Here is a 12,329-nt window from a genome sequence, read left to right on the forward strand (position 1 = left end):
GGAGAGTTCCTACTGATGCCATAGGAACCTAGAATACAGGAGGAGGCCCTTCAGCCCTTTCAGACTGTTTGTCATTCAAGATGGTCATGGCTGATCATCCATCTCAGTCTTTTGTTCTCACTTTCTCTATATTTCCTTTCATCCCTTTAGTCCCAAGAATGATATCTAACTCCTTAGAAAGCATTCAATATTTTGATCTCAAGTGCTTTCTGTGGCAGAGAATTCCCCAGGTTCCCCACTCTCTGGGTGAAGACATTTCTCCTCATCCCAGTCTGAAATGGCCTGCCCTAAATCCTTAGACTGTGAGCCCCAGTTCTGGATTCCCTGGTCATTGGGAACATCTTTCCTGCATCAACCCTCTCTAATCCTGTAGGAATTTTCTAGGTTTCTATGAGATTCTCCCTCATTCTTCTAAGCTCGAGTGGAGAGATTTCTCACCATAGAGTCATAGAGATGAACAGCATGGAAACAGATCCTTTGGTCCAACTCATCCATGCTGGCCAGATATTCTAACCTAATCTAGTCTCATCTGCCAGCACCCAGCCCATGTCCCTCCAAACCCTTCCTATTCATATACCCATCCAAATGCCTCTTAAATGTTGCAATTGTACCAGCCTCCACCACTACCTCTGGCAGCTCATTCCATACACGTACCACCCTCTGTGTGAAAAGGTTGCCCCTTATGTTCCTTTCAAATCTTTCCCCTCTCACCCTAAACCTATGCCCTCTAGTTCTGGACTTCCCCACCCCAGGGAAAAGACCGTCATCATAAGTCAGTTCCACCAACCCAGGAATCAGTCTGGTAAACCCTCGCTACACTCCTTACATCGCAGAACATCCTTCCTCAGATGAGGAGATCAAAATGGCACACAGTATCCTGGGAGTGTTTCACAAAGGCCCTGTACAATTATAGCAAGGTGTCCCCGCTCAGTATGAAAGCCAGCTTGCTGAGTAAGTAATGAACATCTAACAGCACCACCTTCATCAATCATCTCAGCTCTCAATAATAATAACACTTAGTGACACCAACTTATTTCCTTCAATGAACATTTAGCATAAACACTACTGTGAAAGGAATTAGGGACAGCTTTCTGAGATTACTTTGTCATAGCTTGCAGTTACAGCCTGTATAAAACCTTTTAAAAACCTTTAAAAACCTCTCTAGGATTTCCTCTTGTGTAGGTTGAATAATAAGTTTTCATTATTGCTTTCGCAGCATTTATTAAAATAATCCCTTAACCTTCTCTGGGCTAACGAGAGCAATTTCTTGATTTTCTCTGTCTCAGCTATAAGTTTGACCAAGTTTCATTGAATCGTTGAGTCTACGCCTGAGAATTATTTACAGTCACTCACAACTAATATACAAAAACAGAAAATGTATTAAATTTCCAGCAGATCTAACAGCACCTGTGAAAAAGAGGAACAGAGTTAATATTTCAGGCTGATAGCTTTTCATCAGAAGTAGAGCATTACTGAAAAAGCTTTTCATCTCACACTCACCAGGACATTTTGCAAGAACATCAACTCAAGGATAAGACCAACAGTTGTACAAATTGAGAGGACTGTGCTCTCGCGGTTGGCAAGTGGGTGTGGTGGTACAGGTAGGCAAAAGTGAGGACTGCAGTTACTGGAAACCAGAGTTTAGATCAGAGTGGTGCTGGAAAAACACAGCAGGTCAGGCAGCATCCAAGGAGCAGGAAAATTTCCTGATGAAGGGCTTTTGCCCGAAATGTCAATTTTCTTGCTCCTCGGTGCTGCCTGACCTGCTGTGCTTTTCCAGCACCACTCTGATCTAAACTGTGGTGGTACAGGTGTTGCCATGGAGTGTGATACTATAGCTACATGGCTGTTGTTTGCCACTGACAGGCTTACCATTGAGTAACATGGTATATGAATTTCAGTGCCAGTGTGATGCCAGATATGTAGGCAGTATATCATCGAAACAGAGAAAGCAGGAATAGGTGTAGGCCATTCAGCCTTTTGACACTGCTTCACCATTCAATAGGATCATTGCTGTTCATCAAAGTCCATACTTTGTTTCACTTACTCCCCTTTAGCCCCAAGAACCTTATCTAGCTCTTTTATGGAAACATTCAAAGTCATGGCCTCAATGGCTTTCTGTGGCAGAGTTCCACAGGCTCCCCACTGACTGGGTGAAGGAAATTCTCATTTTTGTCATAAATGGCCTCATTCATATCCTTAGACTGTGACCCCCCTGGTTCTGGACTTCCTGGCCATCAGGAACATCCTTCCTGCGTTTACTCTGTCTCGTCCTGTTGGAATTTTACAGGTTTCTATGAGATCCCTTTATTCTTCTAAACTCCAGAGAATATAGTCCTTACTGATTCACTCTCTCGTCATACGTCAGTTCTGGCATCCCAGGAATCAGGAGGAAGTGAGGACTGCAGGTGTGAAGATCACAGTCGAAGAGTGTGGTGCTGGAAAAGCACAGCCAGTCAGGCAGCATCCAAGGAGCAGGAGAATCGATGTTTCATGATGAAGGGCTTATGTCTGAAATGTTGATTCTCTGCTCCTCGGATGCTGCCTGACCTGCTGTGCTTTTCCAGCACCACACTCTTCATCCCAGGAATCAGTCTGGGAAACCTTGCTATGCTCCGTTAATATCCAGGTCTTCCTTCCTCAGATAAGGAGACCAAAACTGCTCACAATACTCCAGGTGTGATCTCACCAATGTCCTGTATAATAGCAGCAAGACATCTCTGCTCCTGTACTCTAACCCTCTCACTATGAAGGCCAATATACCATTTGTCTTCTTCAAAATGAAATAAACTCGAGGTGGTAAAGAAGTGGCTGAAAGATTTTTGTGGTTAGTAAGGGTTTCGGTTAATATTGGCATCTGGGTAGAAGGGAGCTGTTCTGGTGGAGCCATCATCACTTGTGTTAGAACCCTTGCTGATCTTTCATTATTTTCATTTTATCCTTTTAGTAGTTTGGTTTGGAGCTGTGAACTTCAGGCTAAGAGCTAGAGATGACCTTAGGAGTGTGAGCAGCTGTATGGTTTTTAAAAAAAGGAAGATAGAACCAACAAGACATTGTTTGTTTGTGAGGCCAGGCCTGAAATTTAGTTAGATCTTGATCAAAAGATTCTACAGAATCTTCAACTGGTTTCTGGATTTGTTCTCAGAGGAGTCTGGCATTGATGGTACAATGTGGAGATTTGAAAGCTCCCTCCCCAGCCTCCCATTACCAGCTGTTGGAAGTTCAGAGAATTGAAACAAACTTAAGAGTCATCACTGATTTCATCCATGATCTGAAAGGACGAGTCTGATGGATATCTTCAGAAAACCAACCAAGGAACCATCATATAAGCCAGTGGAACAATGTATCGTGAAAACTGCTCAGGTACTTTGGCCAGTTTTGGTATTCTCTTGGATTTATCTCTGCTGTGTTTGTTTATCCACAGGAGAGTTTCACGCGAGTGGGATTAAACACAAATGTTATTGAGTTTTGAATCAGACAGAGATTACTTTGTTTTTTAAATTTGCTTTGCTAAAGTTTCTGCATTATTAATAAATTGTTAAGTTTATATATATTTGTAGCCCATATATATAGGCTACAAATCCAATGTCTAGAGTTGTCAATACAGAGTCTGGTCAGGAACCACTAGCATCAATTTTGAAAGTCTTTGAAGATTATAATTTGACTTTGTAGCAAGTACAAAGGTAGAAAGGCTGATTTAATTTGGCTATCTGTCTCCACTTCATAACAATTGAAATGTGCTCAGACCAATGTCCTGGATAATCAAACAATTGGGCCTGTAGAGAGGGCTTTAAACAAATAAAGAGGGTGGGCTCAGGCGAGGGGAGATATCGGCTTATAAAACAAAAGCAAATGATAGCATTACAGGACAGCAATTTTGTTAATGATACCCGGAGTGGGGCAGGAAAGGACAGTTTACCAACATTAAATAAAAAAAACACAGGGTTAAAGGGGAGAAAATGGTAAAAAGGTAAAACTCTTCATCTCAATGCACGTGGTATTCAGAGCAAAATAGATGACTTAATAGAACAAATACAGGTGAATGGGAATGATCTTATAGCCATTACAGAGACATGGTCACAATGAAATCAAACCGGAAACTCAACATTCAAGGGTATATGGCTTTTTGAAAGAATAGGTTGGAAGGGGACAGTGGTGGGCTGGCTTTGTTAGTACAAGATGGAATAATTTGGATAGCAAGAAGATATCTTGGATCAGTAGATGTAGATGCACATAGAGTCATAGAGATGTACAGCGTGGAAACAGACCTTTCAGTCCAATCCATCCATGTCAACCAGATATCTTAGATCAATTTAGTCCCATTTGCCAGCATTTGGCCCATATCCCTCTCAACCCTTCCTATTCATGTACCCGTCCAGATGCCTTTTAAATGTTGTAATTGTACCAGCCTCCACCACTTCCTCTGGCAGCTCATTCAATATACGCACCACTTCTGCATGAAAAAAATTGTCCTTTAGGTGCCTTTTAAACCTTTCCCCTCTCAACTTAGACCAATGCCCTCAGTTTCTGGATTTACCTATCCTGGAGAAAATACCTTGTCTACTTACCCTACCCGTGCCCATCATGATTTTATAAACCTCTATTGGGTCACCCCTCAGCCTCTGACGCTCCAGGGAAAACAGCCCCAGCCTGTTCAGCCTCTCCCTGTAGCTCAGATCCTCCAACCCTAGCAACATCCTTGTAAATCTTTTCTGAACCCTTTCACATTTCACAGCATCCTTCCTGTAGTAGGGAGACCAGAATTGCATGCAGTATTTGAAAATTAGCCTCATCAGTTTCCTGTACAGCTGCAACATGGGTTCAGGTAAGGAATAAAAAAGGGGAAGAAGGCATGGGGGGGGGGGGGGAGGCAGTAAAAAAGACAATGGGTGATTTTAACTGGTAAAGGGAGCCATAAGAAAGAATTCAAAGACTGTATTCAGGACAGTTTCCTGGAACAATACGTGGCAGATCCAATAAGAGATCAGGTTTTTGGTGACATGTAAGGGGAAATTTCAAGAAATGATGTCATACTAAGAGATTGCTGAGGGAACAGCAATGGTAATGCTGAGGGAACAGCCATGGTAATGCTGAGGGAACAGCAATGGTAATGCTGAGGGAACAGCAATGGTAATGCTGAGGGAACAGCCATGGTAATGCTGAGGGAACAGCAATGGTAATGCTGAGGGAACAGCCATGGTAATGCTGAGGGAACAGCCATGGTAATGCTGAGGGAACAGCCATGGTAATGCTGAGGGAACAGCCATGGTAATGCTGAGGGAACAGCAATGGTAATGCTGAGGGAACAGCCATGGTAATGCTGAGGGAACAGCAATGGTAATGCTGAGGGGACAGCAATGATAATGCTGAGGGAACAGCCATGGTAATGCTGAGGGAACAGCCATGGTAATGCTGAGGGAACAGCCATGGTAATGCTGAGGGAACAGCAATGGTAATGCTGAGGGAACAGCCATGGTAATGCTGAGGGAACAGCCATGGTAATGCTGAGGGAACAGCCATGGTAATGCTGAGGGAACAGCCATGGTAATGCTGAGGGAACAGCAATGGTAATGCTGAGGGAACAGCCATGGTAATGCTGAGGGAACAGCAATGGTAATGCTGAGGGGACAGCAATGATAATGCTGAGGGAACAGCCATGGTAATGCTGAGGGAACAGCAATGGTAATGCTGAGGGAACAGCAATGGTAATGCTGAGGGAACAGCCATGGTAATGCTGAGGGAACAGCCATGGTAATGCTGAGGGAACAGCAATGATAATGCTGAGGGAACAGCAATAACATGGTAGAATTTCACATTTATTTTGAGAATAAGGAACTTGGGCCATAAACAGCTACACTAAGCTCAAATAAGGATAATTACTAAATAATGAGGCTGAGTTGACTGGAGTGGACCGGGAAAGGCGCTTAACAGAAAGGGTGGTTGAGGAAGAATGACAGACATTTAATAAAATAGTTCATGACCGAAAGTAAAGATATGTCCCAGTGAGGAAGAAGGATTCTTGGAAGAGAATAAACTGGACACGGCTATCACAAGTGACGGGAGGATAATATTACATTTAAAGAAAAAAGTCATAAAATGTGGCAAAATTAAAAAGATGAAGGATTGGGAATATCCTAAAGCCAACGAAAGCCAATGAAAACATATCTGAGGGAAAATATAAACTATGAGGCAAATAAGCAAGTAATATAAAAGCAAACAGTAAGAGCTTCTTCTAAATATGTCAAAAGGAAGAGAGAGGCAAAAGTGAACATAAATCCCTTCGAGAATGAGACTTGGGAAAAATAATGAGGAGCCAAGAAATAGCAGAAGATTTGAATAAATACTTTACAATGTCAAGACAGTAGGGTTGTATAATGGGGGATGGGGGAGGAGGGTAGTGTTGGTTACATTTGGGGGGTTGAGGGAGTGGATAGTGTTAGTTACATAGTGGGGGGTTGAGGGAGGGGGTAGTGTTGGTTACATAGTGGGGGGTTGAGGGAGGGGGTAGTGTTGGTTACATAGTGGGGGGTTGAGGGAGGGGGTAGTGTTGGTTACATAGTGGGGGGTTGAGGGAGGGGTAAAAACAATGACTGCAGATGCTGGAAATCAGATTCTGGAGTAGAGTGGTGCTGGAAGAGCATAGCAGTTCAGGCAGCATCCAAGGAACAGGAAAATCGATGCTTCAGGCAAAGCCCTTCATCAGGAATACAGACAGAGAGCCTGAAGGGTGGAGAGATAGGTAAGAGGAGGGTTAGAGCCTCTCACTTATCTCTCCACCCTTCAGGCTCTCTGCCTTTAATCCTAATGAAGGGCTTTTGCCCGAAACGTCGATTTTACTGCTCCTCGGATGCTGCCTGAACTGCTGTGCTCTTCCAGCACCACTGATCCAGATTAAGGGAGGGGGATAGTGTTGGTTACATAGTGGGGGGTTGCGGGAGAGAGGATAGTATAGGTTGCAAAGGGAGGAAAACAAATAAATATGGTAATTATTACTGGAGGATAAGTACTAAGGAAATAAATAGTGCTAAAGGACAGTAACTCCCTTCATCCTGATGGGTTGCATCCTAGGATTTGAAAGGAAGTTGTGATAGAGATTGTAGTTGCACTGGTAGTAATCTTTCAGGAACCTTTAGACACAGGAAAAATCCCAGAGGATTGGAAAACTGCCAACGTAACACAAACAGAAATTGCTGGAAAAGCTCAGCAGGTCTGGCAGCATCTGTGAAGAGAAATCAGAGTTAATGTTTCGGGTCCGGTGACCTTTCAAAGTGACCAATTTCACATTTTCCTATTATCCTCGAAATGCCAACATTGACCACTGTCTTAACCGATCAGTATTCTCTGTAAACTGTTGTATCCCTCCCAGAACCTGCCTTTCCACCTAACACTGTGTCATCTTCAAATGTAGCTACAGTGTATTCACTTCCTTCCTCCAAGTTATTACTACAGATTCTAAACAAGCGTTGTCTGATCAATAGACTGAGGAGAGTGAGAAGGGGGCATGAAAAAGCTTTAGCAGGTAGGATTAAGGAAAACTCTAAGGCATTCCACACTTATGTGAGGAACAAGAGAATGGTCAGAGTGAGGGAAGGTCCGATCAGGGATAGTGGAGGGAACTTGTGCCTGGAGTTGGAGGAAGTAGTGGAGGTCCTTAATGAATACTTTGCTTCAGTATTCACTTCTGAGAGGGACCTTGCTCTTTCTGAGAACAGCGTGAAACAGGCTGGTATGCTCAAACAGGTTGATGTTAGGAAGGAGGAGGTGCTGAAAATTTTGAAAAACATAAGGGTAGTTAAAGCCCCTGGACCAGACAGAATATACCCAAGGTTACTACAGGAAGTGAGGGAAGAGATAGCTGTGCCTTTGGCGATGATCTCTGTGTCCTCACTGTCCATTGGAGTAGTGTCAGATGATTGGAGTGTGGCAAATATTATTCCCTTGTTCAAGAAAGGGAATAGGGATAATGCTGGGAATTACAGACCAGTCAGTCTTACATCGGTGGTGGGCAAAGTACTGGAGAGGATCTTGACAGACAGATTTATGATTATCATGGTTTGATTAGAGATAGTCAGCATGGCTTTGAGAGGGACAGGTCATGCCTCACAATCTCATTGAATTCTTTGGGGATGTGACAAAAACATATTGATGAAGGTCGAGCGGTGGATGTGGTGTACATGGATTTTAGCAAGTCCTTTGATAAGGTTCCCCATGATGGGCTCATTCAGAAAGTAAGGAGGCATGGGATACACAGAAATCTGGCTGTCTGGGTACAGAATTGGCTGGCTCATAGAAGACAGAGGGTGGTGGTAGATGGAAAGTATTTAGCTTGGAGCTCAGTGACCAGTGGTGTTTCACAGGAATCTGTTCTAGGACCTCTGCTCTTTGTGATTTTTATAAATGACTTAGGTGAGGAAGTGGATGGGTGGGTTAGTAAGTTTGCCAATGACACGAAGGTTGGTGGAGTGTCGGATTGTGTGGAGGTTGTTGTATGTTGCAATGGGACATTAACAGGATGAAGAGCTGGGCTGATAAGTGACAGATGGAGTTCAATCTGGAAACTTTGGAAGGCTAAATTTGAATGCAGATTACAGGGTTAAAGGCAGGATTCTTGGCAGTGTGGAGGAACAGAGGGATCTTGGGGTCAATGTCCATAGATCCCTCAAAGTTGCCACCCAAGTTGTTAAGAAGGCGTGTGGTGTGTTAGCTTCATTAACAGGGGTTTGAGTTTAAGAGCCGTGAGGTTATGCTGCAGCTCTATAATGCCCTGGTTAGACCACATGGAATATTGTGTTCAGTTCTGGTCACCACATTATAGGAAGGATGTGGGAGCTTTAGAGAGGGTGCAGAGGGGATTTACTAGGAAGCTGCCTGGACTAGAGGGTGTGTCTGATGAAGAAAAGTTGAGGGAGCTGGAGCAAAGAAGGTTGAGAGATGACTTGATAGGGATGTTGAGGCATAGATAGAGTGGGTAGACAGAGACTTTTCCCAAGTGCAGAAATGGCTGTCATGAGGGGGTATAATTTTAAGATGATTGGAGGAAGGTTTAGGGGGGATGTCAGAGGTAGGTTCTTTACACAGAGAGTGGGGGGTGTGTGGAATGTACTGCCAGCAGTGGGAGGAGAGTCAGAGACATTAGGGGCATTTAAGCGACTCTTGGATGGGCACATGGGTGATAGTAAAATGAAGGGAATGTAGGTTAATTTGATCTTAGAGTAGGATATAAGGTCGGCACAACATTCAGGGCTGAAGGGCCTGTACTCTGCTGTACTGTTCTATGTTCTATGGTCCCAGCACTGACCCCTGTGGAATCCCACTGGTCACAGGTCACCAACCTGAAAGAGAACCCCTTCCCTACACTCGCTGTTTCCTGCCCATTAGCCAATTCTCTATCCATGCCAATATACCACCAATATACCACCTCCAATACTGTCGCCTCCTATCTTATGGCTTAAGCTTTTGTGAGGTAACTTATTGAACACTTTCTGATAGTTCAAATACAACTTATCTACTGGTTCCCCTCTATCCACTCTGGTTGAGACTTCCTTGAAAAACTCTAACAAATTAGTCAGACACGATTTCCCTTTCTAATGGTTGGGCCATTAGAAATTAGAAAATTGAGAGATGACCTGATTGAAAGATACAAGATTATTATGAGACTTTACCTTATGGGTAAGTAAGGGGTCACATATTTAAGACAGGGATGAGGAGGAATTTCTCCCCTCAGAGGAGAATGAGTCTACACAATTCTCTACCACAGGGGTCTATTGAGGTTGAGTCGCTAAGTATATTCAAGGCTAAGACAGACAGATTTTTAATCAGGAAGAGAATCAAGGGATTAGATTAGATTAGATTACTTACAGTGTGGAAACAGGCCCTTCGGCCCAACAAGTCCACACCGACCCGCCGAAGTGCAACCCACCCATACCCCTACATTTACCCCTTTACCTAACACTGCGGGCAATTTAGCATGGCCAATTCACCTGTCCCGCACATCTTTGGACTGTGGGAGGAAACCGGAGCACCCGGAGGAAACCCACGCAGACACAAGGAGAAGGTGCAAACTCCACACAGTCAGTCGCCTGAGGCGGGAATTGAATGAATGTGTGCAATGGCAAGAAAGGGAGTTGAGGATTACCAGATCAGCCATGATTTCATTGCAGGGTAGAGGGCACTGAAGGGGTTGAATGGCCTACCTTTGTTCCTACGTCTTATGGACTTATATCCCAGTGGCTGGCACATTGTATCAAACAACATATTCCCGCAGCTGTTCACAACACAGTATTGACTGTCAGCCAACCAGTTCACATTTGCAAGACTCACAAACAACTGACAACAACATTACTCGTGTTTCTGCAATAGAAAATCATTATCTGGATAATCTTGACTGTTGAGCAATTACACTGATAACCGTTTAGCATTGGCATTGTGTGGCCTACTTCCATACACAGGAAGCTAAATATATCAATACACAAGGCTTTGTTGTTTGTAGCCAGAAAGAATGCATACAGGCACTACATGTTACAACTGAACATAATAGGTGAAGCCATTTGCTGGTTCATTTCTCAAGACAATAGTCCAACCAATCACAGTCAACCTACCTAATTTAAAATGTATCGATGTTTAACCATTAACTGTGAATTGTCATTAACATGTGTATTCTCCATGGTAACATCTCTACCAATCAGTGTTCACTTGCCAACCAATCAGCAGGCTCCTTTTGTGCGGTATAAATATTTCCTCTTGAATTGCTATTCTTGCGAATTATCCTGATCACTGCAAGATCTAACTTGACAAAATGAGTCTTTTTTCTCGGCAATACTCAATTCCTTGGACCACCAAACGACTAGTTGTCAGAGGTGGTGAAACTTATCAACATAACAAATACAGAGCAGGGAGATGGAGTTGGGATTGGAGCAGACACAAGTGGTCTCCTATTGTCATGGAATGTTTCTATAATATCTGGGAGGAGGGAGCGAAAAGGGGTTTCTGTGAAAGAGTGAGACTCATTAATTACCTGGTTCAATGCAAACCGAGATGTCAATGTGACCAGTCTGGCCCCAGGGGAGGTATAAATGGCAACAGCAGAATCATAACCAATCGTTGCATGTCTAATAAAATGGAAGTGGAGGTTACAGGCTCAAATTGTGGAAGTTCTGAAAGCTGTAAAAGTGCCAAGTTGAAGCTTGAGGTTCTGTTCCTTGAGCTTTTGATAGGTCTCAGAGGAATGGTGACAGAGGCTGAAGGTGGGAGGACTAAACAGGAACATGGTGCAGAATTTAAATTACATCCTCAGGTCCAGCATCGCTACAAATCAGTCACCTGCGTTTGTACAGGGGATTTATCACAAACAGTCGTTTAGACCGAAAGCAGTCTGAGTGATGAATATTTTTATATTGTGTACTACATGCTCGGTGAGTTGGGAGACCCAGAAACCCATTCCGCAGAATCACTCAGTGACCAAAGTAGAGCAGTTTGCAACTCAAAAAGCACAGGAAAAGGCCATTCAGCCCACCGACTCGTTACTGCAGCAACACAAAACAGAAGTCTCCACCCTGCTCTATCCAGACATTTATCCAACTTTTCCTCAGTCATTGTAATGGTCTTTACGTCAACTATTCCCTGTGACATAAACTTCTCTGACAACCCTGTGGATGAAGAAATTCCTCCGAACCTGACTGTCTCCCCTGTGGAATGATGCACCACAATACTGTCAGCATGGTGGCACTGAGTACAGTCAGTTCTGCCGAAATACATCTTTCGTTAATGCACATTGGCTGTGTGATTGGTCAATAGGAAACGTTACTTATAAAAAACAATGTGTTGGCTACATCGCGCTTAGATCGCCAACAATTTACGTGTTAGTTGTATTGCATGATTTTGAGATAGTGCAGAGTCACACTGGACTATGACGATCACGTTATAGAGGAAATGACTGTACTTTAACTGACTGACATCTGGGTAACTATGACTTTCAAAGGATAAAACCCCATTCATTTGGCTCAATTCTGGCCATCAGTGGATATCCCCATTGGGCAGAGATTACACAGGAGATTTACAACAAGGCTGCTTGTAAATAGGAGTTTTGAGAAAAGGTTGGAATGGCTAGGGTTGTTTTCCAAGCTTCAGATGGGCTGAGGGGTGAGTTCACTGTGATGCACTGAGGTATTCCCTAGCGGAGAGGTCAGTTACCTGGGGGCAGAGCGTTAAGGTCACTAGTAAATTATTACAGCGACATGCGAAAATCTTCTCCCCCAGAGGGTAGGGGGTGTCTGGACTTCACTGGCCAGTTTGGGGGTTGAGGTGGAAACCCTCAACTCACTTAAAAGGAA

The sequence above is a fragment of the Hemiscyllium ocellatum genome, chromosome 8 (genome assembly GCF_020745735.1).
Source record: "Hemiscyllium ocellatum isolate sHemOce1 chromosome 8, sHemOce1.pat.X.cur, whole genome shotgun sequence".
Classification (NCBI taxonomy): domain Eukaryota; kingdom Metazoa; phylum Chordata; class Chondrichthyes; order Orectolobiformes; family Hemiscylliidae; genus Hemiscyllium; species Hemiscyllium ocellatum.